This window comes from Bubalus bubalis, chromosome 2, assembly GCF_019923935.1.
Source record: "Bubalus bubalis isolate 160015118507 breed Murrah chromosome 2, NDDB_SH_1, whole genome shotgun sequence".
NCBI classification, from domain to species: Eukaryota; Metazoa; Chordata; class Mammalia; order Artiodactyla; family Bovidae; genus Bubalus; species Bubalus bubalis.
The window spans coordinates 185,578,356-185,585,752 of record NC_059158.1 but is presented as its reverse complement, the minus strand read 5'-3'; positions in this window follow the sequence as shown (position 1 = coordinate 185,585,752).

The following is a 7,397-nucleotide window of genomic DNA, read 5'->3' as shown; positions in this document are numbered from 1 at the left end:
CGCTGTGCCATGGGCTTCATGGTCATAATCGTTTAATTCTGCTTTCGGGATGAGTGGTGCCTTTTTATGGATGAGGAGACCGAGGCCCAGGGCTGTGATGCCATCTTCCCCCAGGGGTGTTGAGAGGCTGGGCTGGGACGAGACCTTGCATGGACAGAGGCCAAACTTGCCCATAGTTCCCGTCCCCAGCTCCCAAGCCGGATAAGACAGGCAGAGAGGGCTGTCCTGGTTTGTGGCCTCGGGTCTTCACCTGTAAGTCCTGCGGGCCTTGCCTCACTCTCCATGAAGGCTGCCAAGGCCTTTGCTTCCCCAGCCTCCCTGCCCGGTTGCCCAGACTCTGAAAGCAGAGCCAGGAATGCCAAGAAAAGAGGATGAGTGTGGGATGGATTTGTGGGTCGGCGGGGGTGGCCCCGGCTGCGGGGCACAGGCAGGCCTGTGTCTGCAGTGACCGGACGCCGTGAGCCAGGGCTGGGGCCCTGGGGTGCCTGCTCTACCGCCTCCCCACGAACCCCTCGGACCCTGAGAAGCCTGAGAGCCCCTCTGTCCGCAGCCCTGCCCCACTCGAGGACGGGCAGCCAGGCACAGCCAGGAGGGCCCCGAGAATCGCGCCTCAGAAGCCTCGATCCCACCTCAGTCAGGCACTTCCTAGAACTCACAGTTCTTTGGCAGATATGCTGAACTAGGCACTTTACAATCATGGTCACAAGTATGACCTGCTCACAGTCTTTAAAGGGGCCTGACGACCGTGGGGAGAAGCTGCCTGCCAGGGACAGAGGCCGCTGTTTGCTCGCTCAGTCGTGTCCGACTCTTTGTGACCCCATGAACCGCAGCACGCCAGGCCTCCCTGTCCTTCACCATCTCCCGGACGTTCCCAAACTCAAGTCCATTTACTCGGTGATGCCATCCAACCATCTTATCTCTGTCGGCCCTTCTCCTCCTGCCCTCAATCTTTCCCAGCATCAGGGTCTTTTCCGATGAGTCGGCTCTTTGCATCAAGTGGAAGTACTGGAGTTTCAGCGTCAGCATCAGTCCTTCCAATGAACACCCAGGACTGGTCTCCTTTAGGATGGACTGGTTGGATCTCCTTGCAGTCCAAGGGACTCACAAGAGTCTTCTCCAACACCACAGCTCAGAAGCATCAGTTCTTCAGCACTCAGCCTTCTTTATGGTCCAACTCTCACATCCATACATGACTACTGGAAAAACCATGGCCTTGACTAGACGGACTTTTGTCAGCAAATAGATGTCTCTGCTTTTTTACATGCTATTTAGGTTGGTCATAACTTTCCTTCCAAGGAGAAAGAGTCTTTGCATTTCATGGCTGCAGTCACCATCTGCAGTGATTTTGGAGCCTGAGTAAATAAAATCTGTCAATGATTCCACTTTTTCCCCTCCTATTTACCATGAAGTGATGGGATCAGATGCCATGATCTTAGTTTTTTTAATACTGAGTTTTAAGGGGCAGAGGAGCCAGAATGAAAACCCATGGTGGTCTGACTCTGAAGCCCCTAAAGCTCCCACCTGCTGTCCTGGCTTTAGAGCCAGAAATGACCTTTGGCATCCTCATGCTCCCATTCCCTGCCTCCACGCAGCACACCCAACCTCTTTCTGGATGTCTCCTGTGATGGGAGGCTACCTCCAAACAGGTCTTGTCATTGTAGGAGCCCTGCTGTGGAGGGAACCCACCCAGGTCTGTGAAAGCCTTTCTGGGGTGACTCTCACAACTCACACTTCCAGAGCCTCCCGAGCCTGGGGCTGCACAAGCAGCCGCGTGGCTAACCCAAAGAGGCGTGTTCACCTCAGACGTGGAGAAACTGAGGCCCAGGGAGGTGAAGGGCGTGGCCTGAGGTTGCACAGCCAGTTCTGAACCCAAGACTGACCCCAAGCCCTTCCCCCCAACCCTCCCCCCGCAGGCCCTCACCCCACTGCCACCCTGAGCAGCTTGGGGAGGGCCTTGGGCCAGCCCACAGGGTCTCCGCAGCCTCCTGTGATGGGGAGGCCGCTGCAGACGCCCCGGAGCTGAGGCTGCTGGACAGCAGGCCTGCCTCACCTGCACACCACTGCAGGCTCCCCTTGGCCCCAGGAGGAGCCTCCGCACCAGCCCCTGGGTCCTGCCCTCTACAGTTCAGGTCCGTGGACCCTGGAGTCCCCCAGACACACCAGGCTCTTCCCAGCTTTCAGCCTGCTCCCTTGAAGCCCCTGCCACGGGTCATGTCTCTTCCACGAAAGTGGAGGGGGGCTTCCTTGTGGTCAGAGCCTGAGTTGGCTTAAACTGTGTGTTCAACAACCACGTGAGCTAGGGTTGTGAGACATAGCAAAGAAAAATGCACGCGGTGCAGTTAAATTTGAATTTCAGATAAATGATGAGCGATTTTTTTTTTTCAGTATAACTATATCCCAAGTATGGCATGGGCTGTACTTAAACTAAAACAAACAAAACCTGTTCTGTGCAGTCACTGGGGGGCTATTTATAAAAAAAAAAAAAAAAAAAATTTGTGGTTTATCTGAAATTTAAATTTGGCTCAGCACCCAGAATTTCATTCGGCAACCCTAATCAGAACACCTGCCTTGGGTGAGGACTCCCATCATTGAGCCTGAATGTCCTCTTTGTAACAGAACTAACAATGCCCACCTCCTCGAGTCAGGAGAAGGGAAGTGACGGTCAGGTATGGGCAGAGTCCCGGGAACAGCAGGGCTGAGAGCAGAGGAAGGGAAGGGTGAAGGGTAGAGGGGCCGCTACCTGCGGGCGGGGACCCCGAGTCCACTCCTGAGGCAGCCGGGCCCTTTCAGCTGCCGGGAGCAGGAGGGGAGGAGGCCCGGTGTCCGCACGGAGTGAAGGACCCGCCACTTCCGGAGCCAGCAGAGGCACGGAGTGGTGCCGTCGGGCTGCGTGCAGGCACCCTGCCTCCGAGGCTGGGACCCCGGCCCCTGAACGAGCAGGCAGCTGCCCCCGGGGAGCGCGGGGCCAGGCCGGGGCCTCCAGCTGGGAGCTGGGCCCACCCAATCACATCCGTGCCCAGACTGGATGGGGAATGGGACCAGGTGACAGAGTGGGGCTCAGGCGGGCTACATGGCAGCGGATCCCGCTTACAGGCCAGGCGGCCTTGGGCAGGCGAGCTTGCCTCTCTGAGCCTCAGGTGCCTCATCTGGGAGGCAGGAAGTACGTAGGAGCCCAGGAGTCAGGCCCAGCACAGTGCTGGGCCCCGGGCAGGGGCTCAGTAAACAAGTGTTGTTGCTCAGTCGTGTCCGAGTCTTTGCGACCCCATGGACTGCAGCACGCCAGGGCTCCCCGTCCATCACCAACTCCCGGAGTTTGCTCAAACTCACGTCCATTGAGTCAGCGATGCCATCCAACCAGCGCATCCTCTGTCCTCCCCTTCTTCTCTCGCCTTCAATCTTTCCCAGCATCAGGGTCTTCTCAAATCAGTCAGTTCTTCGCATGAGGTAGCCAAAGTATTGCAGTTTCAGCTTCAGCATCAGTCCTTCCAATGAATATTCAGGACTGATCTCATTCAGGATGGACCAGTTGGATCTCCGTGCAGTCCAAGGGACTCTCAAGAGCCTTCTCCAGTCCCCAGTTATCTAAGCCCATTAACAGTTTGACAGGGGGGCGCGCAGCCCCCCTTGGAGGCGGGGGCAGGCTAGGGGACAGCTGGAGCTGGGTTAACAAGGTCCTGGGGCAGAGACGGCGGAGGGACCGGAGAAAGAGTCTCAAGAACAGCCACTAGAGGACTTCCCTCGTGGTCCAGTGGTTAAGACTGCACTTCCAACGCATGGGGTGTGGGTTCGATCCCTGGTTGGGGAACTGAGATCCCTGGCACCACGCAGGGTGGCCAAAAACCAAATAAAAACAGAGCAACTAGAGGGCCCCGTCTCCCCCCACCCTGCCAACACCCAGGGTGCCCACCCCAGGGACGGCACTTCCCCTGGGCCCCTCACTGATGCCCCCATAAACCCCGGGGTGGACTCTGGCCCCATCCAGCAGCCCCCGTCAGGCTCTCTCAGCAGCAGGGACTGCAGCTCTCCCGCCCAGGGCACCCCAGCAACCACCCTCTCCCCTGAGAGGCCAGAAGTGCGGGGCCTGCTTTGGATGCGGAGGCTCGTGGGCACACGTGGGCAGTGCCCAGCAGGCACCACCCTCCAACCGTCACCCTCTCCCTGGAGAGCTGCTCCCTTTATCCTCTCTTCAGAGTCGGCCAGACCGTGGAAAGCCTTCACACACCCAGGGTGACCGCCTAAGTGCCCGACTTTGTCGGCCCGGGATACGGGAGAGGACAAGGGCTGAGGCTGCGGGGCCTCGGGCAGGCCTCCATCCCGTGCCCCACTGTCCTGGTCGAGGGGCCAGAGGGCACCTTCCCAGCTCTGAAGCCAGCAGAGGGGCACAGCTAAGCGGCAGAGGGCTCCGGCCTGGCCCACGCCACCAGGTACAGCCCTGGGCTCTGGAGGGTAGGGGAGCGCCCACATGCTGAGCCCCGGGGGAAGAGCCCTGCCCGGCACATGCCTTGCCTGGAGGTTCCAGGCTCACGTGGGAGCAAAGGGGGCCAGCTAGCAGCACACAAGCCTGCGCCAGGCTCTGAGATTACGATCGGGCGGCAGACAAGGACGGGCGGGAAAGGCAGCAGCCCCGGGCAAGGACCGCAGAGCTGCAGAGACACAAGTAACCTGGAGCAAACAGCGATCACCGAAGCACGGGGCTGGCATGAGTGCAGATGGCACGTGCATGGCCACGTGTGCTGCTGAGCACCTGTCCTGGCGGCCAGGGTGGTGGAGGGCTGGGTGGAGGGGCGGCGGGAGCCAGGCCACGTGGGGTCAGGGAGGAGGCAGGCTGAGGGCTGCAGGCAGAGGGACAGCAGAGGCCAGAGCCAGGCTACAACTCAAAGCCAGACGGCAGAAGGAATCTCCCTTTCTGGCTGGCCCCTAGTGCCCCCGGGCCCGCCTGGCCAAAGCAGCAGGACGCGCCTGGGGCCAGGCTCCACTGGCGTTCGCTGCAAGACCAGCAGGACGGCCGTGACAACTCGGCGGGTCAGCGGTGGAGCCGCAGACCCGCCGCCCCGGGTCCACCGCCCCCGTGCTCACGGGGGTCTCAGCTCCACCGCTCGGACGGTCGGCATGGCCCTGGGCCCTCGGCATCCTGCACGGCGCCCCACGCCAAGGGGACAGTCCAGACCGGAGGGCACATGGGCAAGCGAGGTGGATGCGGACTTGGAGTCCCACCCCCGCCCGCCCCGATTCCCAGCAGGCAGACCACTTCCTGGCCGTCTCCTGACCCGGGAGCGGGGAGAGGCGGAATGCCTGCCCCCACCCATGGGGCTGACGCGGGAAAGCCAATGGGAAGAGTCCCGGCATCTCGGCCAATGGAACCGAGGGTGGGGGCAGACAGAGGGGCCTCGTGGCGGGGGGCACCTGACCCCGATACGGCCCCCCACAGAGAAGAGCACTGAACTCGGAAGGCCGGGGGCCAGGAAAGACGCAACCCGGCCGAGGAGCCCCGAGGCCTTAGCCGTTCGCTCTAGAAGAAGGGGCTGACGCCCCGTCTCAGGCTTTATTGCTGAAGGCAGAGTCCAGGGCCTTAAACACTGCAGCCATCAGGCAGGGCCAGCCTGGGGTCCTCTGACCCCCTCACTGGGGTCTCCTGTTGAGAAAGACAAGGACCCACGAAGCAGTCAGCCCAGAAAATGGCTCAGGATGGGAGGGGACCAGCTCTTCCGGTACGTCACGTCCTTTGCTGCCCTTGGGAGACGCAGGCTGGGGGAGCCGAGGTCTCACCCTCGGCCAGCCTCCACCCTGGCCCAAGCTCTGCCAGGGGCCCCACCTGGGACCCGTCACAGACCAGGACGGCCTCCGTGCCAGCCAGCCATCCGTGACTGAGGCGGCCCCTGGAAAGCACCCTGGGAAGAAACCAGGAAAAGCTGTGGCTGTCAAACAAGGGGCTTGATGCCAACTGATGGCCTGGGCCAAGGTTCTGAGGCCTTTGCAAGAAGTAAAAAAATAAAGGGCAGAGAAAAAGAAGCGAACATCTCATCAGGAGCTCCGGGGACCCCGGCTCTGCCGGCCCAAGGAACCAGGCCATGGCTGAGCTCCAGAAGGTGCCCTGTCAGCCTGCGGTCCTGAGGTGTGGCCACGCGTGCGGCTCAGCCTCCCACGGTGCCCGGTGCGCAGGTCCAGTCTGCCTGTTCACCCCGCACCCTCCCCCGCGCTCCCGGGGGCGTGCTGGCCCAGCTGTGGCTGCTCCAGCTCATTCCCTGCTAGGAGGTTACGTAAGAGCAGCTCCACATAGCAGCGTGGACCCGGGAGGTCTCTCGGGACAGACCAGGGAGCAGGAGATGATGGACCTGCCAGAGGGAATGAAATCGCTGTGCTCGGGGTGAGAAGCGAGTGTTCTCAAGTGACCAAGGCCCATCATCCACCTTCAAAGCCCGACGTATGTGGACCCCACCTGAGACGCGGAGTCTGTTAAAGCCAAGGTTCCATAGACTGCAGATGAGTTCATCGGTGACAAGGACAGGCATTTCCTTACTACACGGCAGCAAGTAAGCTGACGTAAACCGGGCAACCACCCTACCCTGTGGAGACCGACGCTGCATTTCAGGCGGGGAGAGTGTGGAGACACCAGGGGGCAGACCTGAGATGTGAATGAAGGGGTGGGTGCCCAGGGCCAAGTCAACGCTGTTCCCACCCCCGGGCCCCCCGTGCACTCAGCACACACTCGTGCCCGCCTGCCAGGGCCTCCAGCCCGGCTCTTGCAACAAACCGCCTTTGTCTCCCTGGCGACACGCACGCCTGCCTGTGGTGCGTGGTCAGGGGCTCGGGCGGGGGCTGAAGTCCTGGCTCTGGGAGTCCTCCGAAGACGCCTAGGTGTGCCTTCTGTCCCAAACGGTCTGGCCTGAGCGGGGAGCCGCACAAAGTGGACATCGAGCCCGGGGAGGCAGGAGGCAGAGCGGCCCACAGGGAGCTGAAGGAGGCAGCCCCTGCAAGCCCTCCCTCCCCGCGAGCCCGCGGTCACCCTGGCCTTGCTCTGCGATCTGGGGAGAAGCTCACGGGGGCGCTGCTGCCTCGAGCGCGCTCCTGCCCACCGACCTGGGGAGGCAGGGCTCCCAGCCCCCGAGGCACCTGCCGCAGCGGGTCAGGACTCGGCTCAGAGGCACAGGCGCTCGCGCCAGCAGCGACCGGCCGGGGCTTCCAGCGAGTGACGCGCGCTCCCAGCGCCCTCCTGCAGGGCTGCTGGAAAAGACTAGAAATAACCACACACACACACACACACACACAGACACACGGGCCTGGCAGAGACACACACACACACACACACACACACACGGGCCTGGCAGAGACAGACACACACACACACACACACACACACACACACGGGCCTGGCAGAGACAGAGACACACACACACACA